We start from the raw sequence: 17,104 nt of genomic DNA, 5'->3' as shown, positions 1-17,104 counted from the left end.
AATCTGGAACATTTGGACATGATTTTTCCTGGGGAGCATATCAACTGTTCCAAGGTCCACTGTTGTCATATTACATCACCGTTTCCTGGTCGACGTTTAACTCTGCCATGTCTAAAGGAAACTTGCGTGAGAAATTTCAAGAGGAGATCGGAATAACGAAAAGCTTCCAAACCAGCCGTACGCCAAGTCTGTGGAATCCCGAATTCGCTTAGAGGTATCAAGGCCAGTAGAAGAAATAGGGATGCATCTCGGATTTCAAATGCTATGCAAATATCAGAGGGCAGTTCAACTGCATTGTCCACTGTAATATTTGCATACATAACTTTCATAAAAAGTTATTCGTTAGTGCCCCTGTACTTTTGATAATACAATGTATCCAAACATTACAATCATTACTCATCTGTACTTCGGACGGTCACAATAATACAATACACTAATACATCAATAAAACGAATTAAAATAAGAGATCTACAGTACAATTGAAGCAGGTGAAAATACACGAATTTTCTGATGAAAAATCATTGTTCTCCAGTTGATCTACAGAATTTAATGCTACAGAGAAATTGGAGGTGAGGTCCAAGTTTCAAGATAGATTCATTTGAGAATAATATGTTATAAATGAACAGCATACCCACACTATGTAGCTACTCCATCGTTTATAAGACTTCCGAGAAGTTCCAGCACAAATAATTTTTCACAATTTAACGGAATAATAAATCTACATTTCTAGACTAGTTCAAAAGTGCCGAAATGCAACTTTCTTGGGCTGCCAACAGGATTGTAATGTTAGGAAATTACACGCTGAGACATGGGAGATGGAATAATAAAGAGTGCATTTAGGCAAGCCCCAGTGAAGGATAATGGTTCAAGTCCATAATAACAAAGTATACGTTTCATCTTTTGCTGCTTGTATCTCAACGCTGAATCTTAATCGATTTATGTGGCTTTCGCTTGAAGGGGAACAACTTTTTTTCTGCAACCATCCATATTTCTCTAACTGATGCGAACTGAATAAAACATTCACCGCAACCCCTGTTGAAATATCCGGATACGTTGTGGCCAATAGACTACGCTATACTTATGGTCGCCCAGAAGTGCATTAATTAATTTGCATTCCCACTAGAGACAATACACAGAGTCTACAGATAACATATTCGAGATAAGTTTTTTTCTTCTTTGTCTTGTATTATTTTCGAAGCTATCCCACAGCCACTCTAACTTTTGAAAGTTAAGGTCCCTCCACGACCCGATTCTAGAGGATGTCGTTATATTCTAATTTCAAATTAATCTTTTTCAATTTTATATGGTACAAGGATAAACAATATTTATATATTTTTAAACGTCCAACCGCTGAAACCCACATAAAACAGTACAATGTCTCTCTTAATAAAATCTAGATCGTCAACTAAAATATCGTGCCCACCATAAATACACTGTATTGCCAAAGTATCCGAACACACCTAGCAGTTGGGAAAAAAAAGAACCATACCAGCCATCTCCATGTACCAGGAACATGTATAAAAGCAACTGTATTCATGCTAGAAATAAGATCAACTAAATACAGTAGATGAGTCGAGATGGTTGGCTTCAACGACTTCCAACGTGGAGTAATCAAAAAATGCCATATGTCAATTAAGCTATTCGTGCTAACGCAGCACCCTACATCAACCATGCTTGACATAATTACCAAATAGAAGCGGTTGTTTGTAACAGGCATATCTCAGTTACTTAGACATTATTGCGCAATATATATATTGTCTATAAACAGCGTGCGTTTTGTGGTCGATTTGCCTGCTGGACTCAAAACCAAAGTTTTGGAGGCAAAAAACATCGTTGTCTTGTCTGGTACCACAAACCATCGTAGCTGGCTATTGGAATGCAGAGTTATGGGATGGGAATGCTGGGTTTCCGATCTGATGGCGTGTTTGGGTGCTCAGAGGATATTATATACCTGACTGTGCCGCCCCAATTGTGAGGTATGAGATTGTTTCTCGTGGTTTCTGGGCTTGACCATTGAACGTTGTTTGAATGGTATGAAATCCATTGACATTCTGGACAATTCCACTCTTCCTACACTGTGGCAAACAGTACTGGAAGGATAAGTTTCTGTTTCAGTGCGACAATGCACCATGTCATAATACGCAGCTAATAGCGAATTGAAGACATGGGCGTGCAATAGCTTCATTGGCCTATCTAGAACTCCGACTGAACGCCTTTAGGATGAAATAGAACGTGCTTCGAGCCAAACTAATAACGCACCCAATCAGTAGCTGAACTAACTGTTGTAGGAGGATTGGAAGAATGGCCAAAATATCACCTTCCTGTTGTCAAAAATGGTTCGGCATCTAACGACAAAGATATTAATCCTAAAGGTAAGCTAAGCGATAAAAATATTGTATGAATAATGGTTCTTTAAAATATCTAGGTCTCTGGACACTTTTAGAAATTCACTGTATACAAGCAATACGTACACAGCTCAAGATCATTAACTTTGTAACATTTTAAATGACTCATACTTCAGTTATGCCACTTTAACCTTCGAAACCGTTGTTGAGTTGGGATTTAAATTCCGAATTAAGATTTGAATCAGAAAGACTCGACTTGAAAAAAATGGAAAATGTGAACAGGAGTAATTTTCAAAATGGTTTTGATGTATTGTGATAAGAACTCTGATCCAGCGTTTGCAATACCCTGTTATCAAATGTAAAATTGGCAACCAATGTTTATATACGCATACGCAATTTCCATAATCATTTCAGTCGCTATTTATCACGTAGGAACTATCTTAATCACAGTTCACCGGCACTGGGAAAAATCACGTCAGCAACGTGTTACGATATGAGCCTGGAACTCGCACGTTGACCACCCTTTCGATCTAGAATTTCGTAGCGTGGCACGCACTCGAGGAAAAACTGTTGTGTTGTCAGCTAAAGGAAAATTATGACAACACTGACAATACCGGAAATTGTGGCAATTTTTCCGTTAATACAAAGCCCAACCACTGTCGGAAGCGGTCTTGCATTATGGTGCAACAACATCGTTGGAAGGTGTTCACTACCAGCAGATGACAGGTAGCAGAGAGGGCACAGAGTTCCGGTGATATCCGACTGCTGCGGGAGTAATCGTAAGCTCTTCAATAATTAGCCCACGTGGATCCTAACGAAAGGATTGATATTGCTGATGTTTTTCAAAGTTCGAGTATTTTGAGGTCCTACTGTATAATCTACCAAAGCACCACGATATTATAAATAAGTAAACTTTATTCAGTGAACAATTTACAACTAAAGAATGCGCAACGTTGCAGCTTATTATCAATTGAAAACCGAATTGCATGTGACATCAAAGGATTGGGAAATTCTCCCCTCTTCCGAGGGGGAGAGTTCCAACCTTATCATATACAGTAATATTGTTTATATTCCAATATTACACTTAAAAATGAAGCTGGACAATAAACCATATATCTGATCTGAAATAAATACTGTATATTAGCAATCTTTAATCTTTGCATTTTTAAACTTTAATCTTTTTTGCATTTCAGCTAAGAAAAACTCTCCAACGGCAAGCACCATCGTTCTACAATCCATTCTTGAAAGTTTGCTTTCCAGGTTCCAAAGGAACAATCTTAGAAGTCTACCCAGGATTTGAAGCACGTTTGATCGATTAAAAACTCTTAAGATCAAGGAGACTTTACTTAAAAGGAGCTTGAGAAGTCTGAATTGTGTAAAGCCTGTCCTTTTCTTCATGCACTGCGACTAGTTATCCCAACCAACAACCGAAACCTTGGTTTTTCAATATGGAAGTCAATCACTGATATGTTTAAAATTATTTTAAGCACGTCATAGGCATGGTATAAGTATAATAATGACGTACAGCATCCGAAGCTAACTATTCTATTAATCAGTTCGTTGGTAAAACTATAAAAGAAGTTTAATTGATTAATATTTAAATAAGCATCAATTAAATTACACCTATTTTCGAATTACTTGTTTTTATGCAATTATATAATATTGGACAGCCAAATTGTAGCGTTATTATGCACCAGATGTTCTGAGATACTTTTCAGGGAGTTTATTTTATAAGATAGAGCTTTTTTGTGTTTTTCGTAATTTTTTCTGAATATTTTATTCCGTTCTCCATATTTTCTTTAGTACCTGCATCCCAGGAACACCATATCAACTTGATTTCTAAGCCAGGTTAAAAAAAACAGTACATTTTTTCCCGTTTCTGGGTTAGGCAAAGGATGCAAGCCACAGCACATATGAACACGGCCTTGATCACTGTAATCAATCAGAAGATTTATGAAGCAATTCTATTCTTTCTAAAAGAAAAGAGCAGGAAAGATATAATTTACAAAGAATTGTTACTTCTGTAAAAAGGCTATATTTTATAATTGATTTTTAAAAGTTTGGAGAATTTAATACGCTAGCCTCATAAAAAGCCAAGTTTCAGAGATGCTTTGCAGTTTCTTTTAAACTATTCTTATTTTATTCCATTACTAGTGATCTAAATTTAATTTCTGTCTGGTAGCCTGATATTTAGTATTACTTTTTTTTTCATTTTAGTGGTACTTCGCCTTATGCTTCTGCCTCTTTGAATGACCAAGGTCATTCAAACTTAAGGATTCATGTCATTTGAATGACCATGAGGATTCATGTTCAGCTCTATTGTATTTAATTAGAATTTACTGGATAGAAGTTTCTGAGCGAGTCACCAACGCCCATGACTAACATAACTAACACGCGGTGGTCCAACCAGTGGGAGGATAACTCTACTCGGATTCATGCCACTTTGAATTACCAAGGTCATTCAAAGTGGCATGAATCCTAAAGGTGACCATGAGGATTCATGTTCAGCTCTATTGTATTTAATTTGAATTTACTGTCTGGAAGTTTCTGAGCCACTCACCAACGCCCATGACTAAGACGCGGTGGTCCAACCAGTGGGAGGACAACTTTACTCGGACCGGACCACATACAGAAATATGCGATCTTATCAGTGACATTCTGAATGGAATAAATGACTAAGAATTCCATAACTATGAGAAGGAATACAAGTAAATCCTCATTTCTCAATCCAGCATTTATTTAAGATTATTATCTTATCTATGACAAGAATGTTCTAAGGATTACGAATCTGCAACTAAGAAAATTTTCAATTGAGCTAAAGAAGAATCATTCAACCTTTTTTTTTTTTTTTAAATCTATTGGTGGAATGGAAGCTTTACATTTTTAAGATAGAGACCTTACTATTTAAGAAGTTTCGAAATCACGAAAATTCAATACGCGTGATTCGTAGTCATGGCAACGCCATCAGAGATATTATTTCGGCTTCAGACGTTGTTTACATTACTAATGGGTTGGATATTATCATTCGCCCTTGCCATATAAATGCACGAGCGTAGGAATGACTTCGAGAGAGAGAGACAGAGAGAAAAAAAAGGGTTAAAATACAATTCTCTTTTTATTTATGGTGACAAGAAAGGTAGATAAGTGAATCCTTGGTAAACAGAAGACCTCTTTCTGCTCTCAGACTGGCAGAAAGCTTTAATGCGAACACGTGTAGAAAGGCAATGTGGAGGAAACTGAATGATATGGGCTTGGAGGTAAATTGTTAAAATAGGCGGGGATGCTTTAGTGTTGTCAGGAAATACAACGTACAAAACGGAAATATCCCGATGAAAAATGAGGGAAACAGGGTTTTGTTAGATTTCCCTGAGCTGTTTGGTCTTTTACAGACTGGGGGAAAGTTGATTGACAGCAGAAGAGGGGATCATTTGACAAACATAACGTGACGGGACTTTTAACCCCCCCCTCATCTTTTTATATAAATATATAAAGAAAATGTTTGACTAGACATAATTTTAGAGGCAGCTTCCTGAGATAAGTACATCCGAAGTTAATCCAGTTGGATAAGAAAACATCCTTATACTTGAAAAGAAAGGAATGATCCGTATTTTAAAATTAACCGATAAAAGGAGAAAGGTCATTAAAGATCGAACAACTGTTGTTCTGGAAAGTGAATGGAAAATTGGCTTTCAGTCCCACTGCCTTAATTCAAGTTGAGAAAATTATGCGACATAAATATGAAGGGGGAGGGAACAAAATGCATGCGCAACCTCAAAGAGATGAACAGGTCAACGCTGCTCAATGTAAAACTTATTGGGATGTCCCAATGTTTTAACAAATTCTTGGAAAACAAGAATTTGTTAAAACATACACAACCATGAATCCAGTAATTCCGTGCTTAGAATCCACAATCCATCATGCTTTAAAGCAGAACATCACCATTGTATCAGATTATTTTAACATTTGATTAGTGCGACCTTCAGCAAATATTTTAAAATCGCAAGAAAGCTCCATTTTAATTAAAAATTGATTAACTTTTCTGCTCAAGAATAAGTCTTTTTTCACAGTTATCATAATAAGAAAGAAACACCTTTACTATAAAAATATAATCCAGCGCAATGCGCTCTGAAACCGATCTGTAATAAGAATTCAGAGGTCTGTAATCTCCCTTAATGACATGACAGAAATTGGTCACTTGGCCTTCATTATCTATACAGTTTCGTAGTCACTCACTTAAATTAAATAATTAACAGAATGGTCTTAAGTTATTCATTTCTTAAAAACATTTCGTGTAAAATAATTTATTGGGACTGATTATTGGTTCTTATCTTTGTGTTGTTGTTTTTTTTTAACTGACGTTTATTTTTATGAGTTCTGTTGCTATCCCATCTCTCTTCCAAGGATGATTGGCAGGAATGCTCTTTTTACACTTTTTTCTTTCCATCCACACACACGAAATACTAGGCCACACTCTGGCATACTTCAATAAAGAAAAAAACGCAGCGTGGCTAGAACTAATTTCTTGCTCCCAACTTTCTGTAAAGCTGAGCAGTTTTGACGGAAGTGTATGAGAAAGAAAAGAAAAAAAAAAAGGGTCGAAGAGAATCGAAATCAGATAATTCTGGCCCCGGCGCTACACACAAGACTCGAATCCTTTGTTCGTGAGGACTGCAGACAGGCAGACGGGAAGACAGCGTTCCCCTGCTAAGACACGAAAGAAGGCCCTGTCAATAGGGAACCACTGAAGATTGATATCCGTGCCCAGCTTAAGTGATATCCAGCTTTCACGTCAAATCCGAGGCTCTGGCGCGTTCTCTTCGCCCCTTCTTTCTTGCATCGACGCCGGGGCTTCGATCCTCCTCGGCGTTTCTGTGTAGCGATGGTTCGTGCTCCTACATCAGCGCACGCCTTGTTTGCCGTGGCCTTCCCCCAGATCGAAGCGCCCTTCTTGCGCTCTGTACAGGCGAGCACCTCTTGCTGCTGCACTCCCCCTAAATCCTGGGGCACACACGGTTGAACGCCACTCCCAATTTTGTGGAAATCCCCCGCGCTTACCGAAAACCTCGCAGTTCGTGTTGGACGCAATATTTCCCATCTACATTCTGCTGGTATTCCATCTGCGTGGTCCGATCATCACTGACGGAGAAAGCAATTTCAGACGTGGCACAAACTTAAATAACTTTTTAATCTTTCGTCCAGCGTCGCCATAATGTACTCTCCTGTACTCTATCGAAAGGACGTATATTAAAATGCATGAGCCCGCCGCTGGACCTCCTTATTTGGTGTCCTAAGCCACGGTATAAGATGGATGGCTTGGCAGGAGCGGGCCGACATATATATTGGAGAGGTGTTTGAAAAAGACTGAAAACCTTTGATCGCTCGTGGATGAAAAACGTTCACCAATAGTGCAATAAACTTCCCTATGAGAAGTCTTTCTCCACCGTATGACAAAATTCGAGATATTTCAAAAGGAAACGCTTTCAGAAGCGTCTTTCTCGTGAAGAGGTGACAGTTTTTGCGTGCAAAGTCATCACGCATTCCAACAGTGTTTAAAACGCCATCTCCTTAAATTTGCGACACACTATTTTTCGAGGAGAAATTTCGTAGCGCAGTTTAAATGCAAAGAATAAACACCGGAGATGTTTGTCAGAAAAAGGCCGCATTACCTCCTATTAGATGTGTGCATCCGACAAAAAAAAAATAAATAAAATAAACTATTAATAATTCGAAAATAAAATGTATATATTTGTGGAAATCCCCTCCGTTATTTATTCCATTTAAACTGCGTGTGGGTAAAACTCAGTTTACAGAAGATAAAACCAAGCAGTCCTTGCCCAATGGCCAGTTAATTGGTCTTCGGGATATATAAAAAATAATCCACGTATGAACAACTATTGGGCAAAAATTGCAAGTGGCCATCTTGAATCTAGAAGCAAATCAACGAAAGTTAATGTCAAACAAGTATATCCAATAATAAATCAACTTTTATTTCATTATTGGTAGAGATATAAAGGACATTGTTTGCTAAGACCAAAGCTAGTTAACTTTTGTTTATGCGCTACTTGGAATTTAAAAAGCTTGACATTTTTGTGTTTTATTTAAAATTTGTAATAAAGCTCAATGAACAAAATCATTTTTTATTCCGTTTTCCCCCTAACAGTTCGAGCGTCCCTTAATTGCTTGTTCTCCCCATGGAGGAAGGAGAATTGTACCACAGTCTACAGTTTGGGAAACTGTCGATGTAGCCAATAACAATCTTGCCAAAGAATACAAACCTTTCCCATAATGCTCTACAAAGAAAATTCACAAAAACATTTTAAAATTTAATCTGAAGCCTCATATTCTGCTCCTAAATCAGTATTTTCTGCCCAAGAATATTAAGATGGAACTCTTAAGTCCTCGTCATTATCCGGGATTGAACTGGGGTTTACAGCCATGAATAAGAGAGCAAGTAGGAGTAACTCAATATACAGAAAGTAAGGCTGACCTCAACGTTATTTATTCCATAAATGTTTTCTCTTAGATTCATAACAGCGTCTTCATGACTTCAGTTCCGATTAGCACATCCAAATTGGTAATATGCGTTGGTACTAACTTAATCGGAGAAGATTCTCCATAATTTATTCTCAAATAAATATTTCTAAAAAATCAAGTGAGATTTAATATTAATATTTAAGTAACTTCGGACCCAGTTAAAAGATTTATCAATTTTTCCGATGGTAATTCTCCCCTTAAAACAAAATTTATGTCTGGGCGGAAACTCCAGAAAAACCTATTCCATACTCGTGACTGACTGTCACTACCTCCATTCATGAGACTCAACTTTGCGTGGTTTTGTTTTGACCAATGAGCTGCCGGCTTCAGCTGAATGAAACCGAATATTTTAAAGGCATGCAAGTCGCTAGACCGGAAAGGTTTAATTTTATTAAATATACGACAACAGACACGAAATTAAGTATTTCGTGGCCATATTAACACAAAGGCGATAAAAGTGGCAATGAGAAGAGATGTAAGGAGATCCAGTGAGCCATTTCAATTCAAAATAGAAATGTCCGGTGGTATTCTAACGAAGTTTTTACAATAAATTCAATTGATACACAATTAGAGAAAGATTTCTGTTGTTCCAATATAATCAACAATTCGCAGAAAATCTTCAGTAAATAGCGGTTGGTGTTTATATGACAGTGCAGCCTTTGAACACATCACAGCCGAAGTTTCACAGCTATCACTTGGATGTTCTAATGAATGAATCTTCTGCTCCAACATATTGTTGTCTTTTAAACGAAGTTTACCCTCAAATGATTAATACATTTTTTTTTTCTTAAATTATCCCAGATATTACTGTATTTAGTAGTCAACGTGAACACTCAATATTTCGTGGAATCTGACCTTGTGGTCGTACTGGAGTATAAACGATATATAGAATAAATTATGAATAGTAAAATAAAAGGAAATATTGAAATAAAAGTATCAAAAACTTGAAAGTGGCTGGCTGAAAAAGGATAAAATAGCTGAATTTGAAGATCGAAAATCGCAGACACAAAACTTTCGATTTTGGAGATCGAAAAATTACAAAACAGTCCAAAAAAATTTCAAATTTAAAGAATAGGTTTAAAATTACAAATAAAAATAAACAAAAAAAAATACAACATTCAGCAGGAAAAATGACAAAAATTTTGTCAAACAAAAAAAAACATTCAAATTCTAAAAATCGCATTTTATGAAATTCCATTTTTAGAATTTGTAATTCAGATTTTGAAATTCAAATTAATCGAGCTTCTCGCATAATATCGTCAACGTTTCGGACCCCTAACCCAATCATTCTGGCACGTGCGCGTACAAGGGACACACGCAAAACGCACTGCCCACTTTTTATTCCTCTGTTTTTAACTTAAACTTTCTGTATTATTCATAGACTCGTTTTATTCCAACGCTTTCTTTCCTTCGTCTAGAAAGCACAAACACAAACATTCAATGAAGTTGTGCCGAAGTAGCTTAGACATTTCGAAATGTTGTACAAAAACAAAGACCTATTCATTCTTTCATAGCTCCAAACCTTGAGTTGCCCTTTAATATTGAATTTGGGTACCAAATTTGTAATCGATAGAATCCTCCTAGCAGTGTTCTACATTGGCTCACTCTAGTGGGCTGTGGCGCGTGTGTTATAGCATAGTTTCTGTAGCGTTCGACCATCGAATAACGGTAGGAGTGATATCTTACGGGAGAATATTGAGCAACGCTCACTTTCAATCACATTATCGTTAAGGTGATCAGGGCTGCTTGGTCCAGGTTTCCTCCGACTTTTGACTGGAAACGCTGATCTGAAGGAAATCAGGCGTGTTTTCCGTGGTTGCAAATAAGCACCTGGCTCATGCTTTCGACTTTATAGATGGGGTATTTCTGAAGTGTGTGTTGCCTCTTGTTATGGAATTTATATAAAAGGTATAAATGCCAGGAGTATTACAAATTCCTTCGGGCTACTCTCTCGAGAAGTTTTTTCCGTGGTCAAATGACTTTTCGAGAAGTTAGGAACTGGAAGGGACACATAAAAAATATCCATCTTGGTGTTGAATAGGTTCTTTCCTCTTTTTTTTTTTTCCTTTGCGGCAATGACCGAACACCTTTCGTTAATGATCATTTTATGCGATAAAATTCACGGAAACCATAAAGGGTGATTATTAATGTTGGCGCTCTTACTTGTGGTAAAGAAGTAAGTACGGGGGAGAAAGCTACGCTCCCTTGAGCACACACGCCTAATAACCAACTCGTTGAAAATTAAAAAAAGAAAATATAGAAAAAAAAAGAGCAAGGTAGCTGGTAGGTTTTTTTTTACACCTCCCTTTCTTGTCCTATTTCTTTCTCTTTCGTTTTAAGAAACTCGAAGAATCTTAATTTTTTTTCAACACTGTTTACAACGCCAAAGGGGAAAAAAAGAGACGTAAAACAGATATTTATCGAGACATTTCTCACAGTTTAGGCTCTTTTTCCCCCCTTTTTTTTAAGGTTTGGCAACGTGCAGACTGGTTGGTGCTAACGCTTCCAAGGGAGCCAGAAGAAAGGAAAAGTGAAATCGCTGTTAAGTGGCTGTCTTGTATAATGCATGCAGTGTAATAAATGCATCGTGAGATACGCAAACAACAGAGGACCCCGCACGAAGGATTCATCGCTACTCGAAAACGACCACAAAATGCAAAATAGGCAAAATTAGTGGAGACATTAAGTTCTTCGCTGTGATTAAATGGCGCATGCTAAACAGAATGACAGATAGAAAACATTCGCAACTTCAAATGATCTGTTGTAGGATTTGTTACGATGATAACAAGTGCTAACAGCCCTTAACGATTTTTCAGATGCAGAATATTTCATTGACTTTGATATAAATAAAGGTAAGCAAAAAGGACGCTTTATGCCGAATTAAAATGGAAAGGACAGCAATCTGAGCTTGCAGAGGAAATGTTCAATTAGAGGCAACTTTAAGTCACTGAACTGGAAATTGATGCTTGTCGGTCAAAGAACTGCGCCCAACATTCATAATTCTGATCGTGTTTTAATGATCACAAAGAGAAGATGGACTTAAAAATTAAAGAAAAGGAAAAATCAACGAACTTTCATATTGGAATATTAATTCTATGATTTGAACAAATGCATAGCACTGTACTTCTATGACCAATATATCGTGAATGGAATTCAAATCTCAAATTAAAATGAATACAAACTGAAAGAAATAAATCATTCCTTCAATTGCAGCAAGGGCATTCGCGTGGTGTTATTTAATCCCCTTTTGGTTTTAATATAAAAAAATTAATTTTTAGCTTTTTTACTGAATTTAACACGGTGGTGTATTATAATATGTCCAAAATATCGAACGAAAATAAATGGGAGAAACTAATAATAACAATAAGATTTTATCGTACTTTTTTTCAGAATTTAAATTTTACTGTTCACCCATATCGAAACTCAAATGCTCGCATGGCGTCTGACAGACGCAAAGTGAACGTATTTTTGTGAGCTATTCGCGTTTAGTTCGCGAAAGCAGTAAGAAAAGATTAGACACCTCTCGCTGGCGTTTCACAAACACCACGCGGGAATGACATTGCCTACACTAAAGGCGGACGCTTTTGCTCACCTGGCGTCTGTTACACGCCAAACAAAAATTCAGTGTACTAATTCATAGTATATCGAAATAAAAGCGGAAAATACAGTATAACCAGTTAGGAAATATTGGTGGAGAAAAGGGTACACGAGAGGATTTGATTTCCAGATTTAAAAAAAAATAATAATAAAGCAAAAATTTAAAAAAGTGGAGTCTGTCAGAAGCCATGCTAGCAGATGAAGATTAAAGAGGATACACTTAACCTACGTGTCGATAACAACTGTTATCAACACGTGGGTTAAGTGAATCCTTATTTAAAATGCTTCGAAAGCTCCAAAGTATGTAATATTCTTTAGTGGTCTTAAACATTCCACTTTCAAAACACCAGGTGGCACTATATTTAAAGTACAAAACTTAAAAAAAGATTTTCAAGCATTCAGAAAGCATTGTTGTCAATACATGCACGTATAGGGCAGAACTCCATATTTACAAAGAGCAGGGAGTCCAGCATATAAGAACTCATGAAACATGATACAGGAACAATCGATTGTGCTATGCCAACGTAGAAACCAATAAGCATAGATTTCTCTAGTTAGCTGCTCAATTTCAATGCCCTTCTTGGTCCAGTAAAAGTTGAAACCGGCTGCATATTCCTCGATGACGTTCCATCCGTTTGTTCTCGATGAGGTTCTTGATGATAAAGGAAGTGTTTTGAATGAAGAAATTGTGGAAAGCAAAATGCGTTAGACTAATCATAGAACATATTTATGGGTGCATTTTGCTTTTGTGCCAAAGCGGCTAAGGGGAACTAAATGTATTTCTTCTGTAAATTACTTCTATACCATGGTCGGATGGTTTTTTGATGGATGAGAAACCCGATTAACTTGGCCAAGGTATGAAAAAGCTCATAACCTCCCTCTCCACCGTCTCGACGAGATTCTAACCCAGGCCTATCCGCGAAGGTTCATAATGTAATCTTTTCAGGAAATGCACCACACTATTAATTCAACAGTACTGTATAAGGTTTACTCTTCGGAAGCGAACACATGCAGCGTACTGATGTATGCTGGTTTTCAGTATTAAATTAAGTTTCTTTTGTTCAAATGTATTGATCAATTCTTGCTTGTTTGTACTAAAACTCAGATAAATTAATCAATTTACACTTTTAGGGCGGGGGTCATTTTTCTGGGGTTTCAGAACATTTTGAAGATATCAGAATTCTTGATATTATTATGGCGCCTTCAAACTCAAGTAATTCAGAGCAAAAGCTTCATGTCACGAGAGTTATAGAAATTATCAAACTTGGTTTTCTACTTAGCGCATAGAACACACATTGAGGGTGCACTTCACCACGAGTTACCATGGAATTCTCACTGCTCTAAATAAAATGCACTGCTCCAGTGGAGAAGTATATTGATGTTTATTTAAAATGTAATGCCACTACCTAGACCGCGGTTTGGACCTTGCCTGTGGGTTTCCTCCTTGGGCAGTCATGCAACTGAAGACCTGAACACGACTTACCTGCTATACGATCTCACATATCCAACCTGGCTGCAACCCGGACTTTACACGACCTACCTCCTTACGGGTCATGGGGCTTTCAATGCAAAGCTTACAGCATTGGGAATAGTGGAGGATCCGCGTTGTACTTGCGGGGAACAAGAAAGCTGGGTGCACATTATGTTTGAGTGTGTCCAATACGAAGACCTTAGATGCAGACTAATAACTAGAGTTCACTATTTACCGAGGGATCTCGAGTCACATCTACTAGATACACAAGAAGAATATTTAGCCTTAACTGATTTTGCCCAGGGATTATTTAGCAGGCGCCAAACACTAGCCGCCATATACCGAAGACCTTAACGGAATGAGACAAAACAAAACTGCAAATAGCAGCGAGACGACACAGAGGAACCGACTATACAGACCTTGGACTGACTACAAAATGCACTAGGAAAAGACAAGTGACAATAGATTGTCGAACTACAAGAGTCATGATTACCGCCAATAGAAGCGAAAAAACACCTTTAAATAGTCGTGACATCAGAACAAAGGGACACTGCCCCAAGACCTTGCAGCATAGACCCACTACATAATGACAAAAGGTAGTGTAAGGACTAGCAAACATCACGGAAGGGATAAAACCCCATAATGACAGCCAGTTGACTTGATTATGACCCCAAGATAATGACCAGAAAATAAGCCCCAGACCACATGCAGTCTGGAAGGATGACATCCAGATTTAACCCCATATTAGTGTCCCAACTAGATGAGACTCAACGGCCAATTTTTTAGGGCCTGCAAACTGATGGAGACGACATACGTGGCACTCTCCCGCCGGAACAGCCTATTGGCGACCCAAATCCGCACTCTCTTGAGCGGATCTTTCTTTCCAAACTCCTGAGGAGGAGAGGCTTGCCTCTCCTTGCCTCCCCAATTTTTTCACTCTGGTGGGGCACGGGCATGCCTCACTATCTGCAGGGGCCATCTACTCTGTCGGCCCCTTATTTCCAATTTCTTCCCCCCAAACTTTTGTCTTGCACAGCGTTTAGCCCTACATGTCAAAATCAAAAGAGAACATCAAAATTCTTGCCCGAACCTATTTGGTTTTTAAAACTCACTTTCACCGCACAGCCCCACGTCGCGCAATATTAATACTAACTTGTAAAGTATCACTAATATCAACCTCGATTTTTTTTTTTTTTTTTTTTTGGTCCTAGCCACTAAAATCCCAGGAAAGTAAGTGGCAAGACCAGCCAGAGTACAAATATTGGTAACACCCGGCCGGCCTCCCTGTGGCAGGTATTGGTAACGTCGGGTCTCACTAGAGGCCCGGCGGCTAACAGGCCGGACGAACAATGGGCACAACAAACTACACAGTACATATCCCACACACTTTTAAATCTCTGGCTTGTCCGATACAGAGAACATACGCGGAGATGGGAGAAATCCCAGGTGCCGTCAGACCCCGAACATACCTAATACCTAATACTGAGGATATACATTGTGCTGCCACTTTATTAGGTACACTCCTGCTATGCACACAAATGGCTTGTCCCACAACGTTGCAAGTCACATGACCACAGTTGTGTATATAAATGCAGCAGAACAACCTTTCTAATATCAGTTAAGCGTACAAACAGTAGCAAGAATGAGGAAAAGGAGCCGTCTAAAGTGGCATGGTAGTAGATGCAAGACGTGCTGGACAAAGCATCTCTGAAACGCCAGTTCTCCTGAACTTTTCACGCACCACAGTTTCAAGGGTGTATCGATAATGGTACAACGAACAGAAAACATCCTCTCAACGGCACTCCTGTGGAAGAAAATCGCTTGTTGATGAGAGAGGTCAGAGGAGGATGGCTAGAATTGTGCAAGCAAACAGACGGGCCACAATGTCGCACATAACGTCAGAATACAACCTTGGTGCGCAGAACAAAATATCACAACGGACCACTAGTCGCACTTTGTCGCGAATGGGCTAGAACAGCCGACGGTCACTTCGCGTATCTTTGTTATCAATGAAAACCACAAGAGAGCACGCCTCCTGTGGGCACAGCAACACCAGCACTGGACTATCGAGGATCGGAAAACAGTTGCTTGGTCTGACATGTCGAAGTTCTTGGTGCATCATGTAGATGGAAGGCTCAGAATTTGGCGAAAACAACATGAATCCATGGAACCGTCATGTCTGACGACTAATGTGCAAGGTAGTGGGGGGTAGTGTTATGGTGTGGGGAATGTTTTCTTGGCACACGTTGGGTCCACTGATACCCATAGATTCACGTGTGAATGGCACATCGTACCTAAACATCGTTGCTGACCAAATGCATCCGTTCATGTTGACAGTTTATCCTCAGTCTGATGGTTACTTCCAGCAGGATAATGCGCCGGTGCACAAAGCCCGAATCACTATGGAATGGTTCCATTAACATGACAATGACTTTTCTTTGCTGCAGTGGCCCATTCAGTCGTCGAATCTTAATCCCATTGAACATCTTTGGGATGAGCTGGAAACGGCTGCTCGCTGCAGGCCTACACCTCCGTCGAATCTCACGGAACTGAGTGACACACTCATGTCTGCATGGTACTCCAATTCCTGCACAACATTTTCAGCATCTTGTTCAATCCATGCCTAGACGAATTCAGGCTGTTTTGAAGGCTCAACACGCTACTAGGTAGGTGTACCTAATAATGTGGCAGTACAGTATCTCGTCACTACATTTTTCACAATGAGAACATGTCCAACTTGTACTATAACGCCTTTATTAAACACACTTCTCAAAAAAATTAGTCTTTCAGATCGACTTCCCTTCTTTTCTTCTTCAGTAAACAATTTACGGAAGGAAAAAAAGCCTGGGAAAATGGAATTTATGAAGAAAAAAAAAGAAACTGGATCCCTGTATGTGTAATCAATTGCCACCGGTAAACAAGTTTTACATTTTGCAGGGTTGATTGAAAGTATTCTTCGGCTGCTAGATTGTCACGGGAGGTGTCAGTCTGGCCGCAATACATCTCTACAGTGTTTCATACGTACTCAATCGGATTAAGGTCATGTGAAGACAGTCTGTTCATTCAGAATCTTGGCGCCCAGCCATGGTAGGGCAACATTCGTGGAAGCAAAACCTTTTTTTCATTTCTATAGTGCATAAAGAGGAGAATATTGGTT

Source organism: Mastigoproctus giganteus, chromosome 1 (assembly GCF_048544385.1).
Source record: "Mastigoproctus giganteus isolate SK-2022 chromosome 1, ASM4854438v1, whole genome shotgun sequence".
NCBI classification, from domain to species: Eukaryota; Metazoa; Arthropoda; class Arachnida; order Uropygi; family Thelyphonidae; genus Mastigoproctus; species Mastigoproctus giganteus.
Note: the sequence above shows the minus strand (reverse complement) of the source record.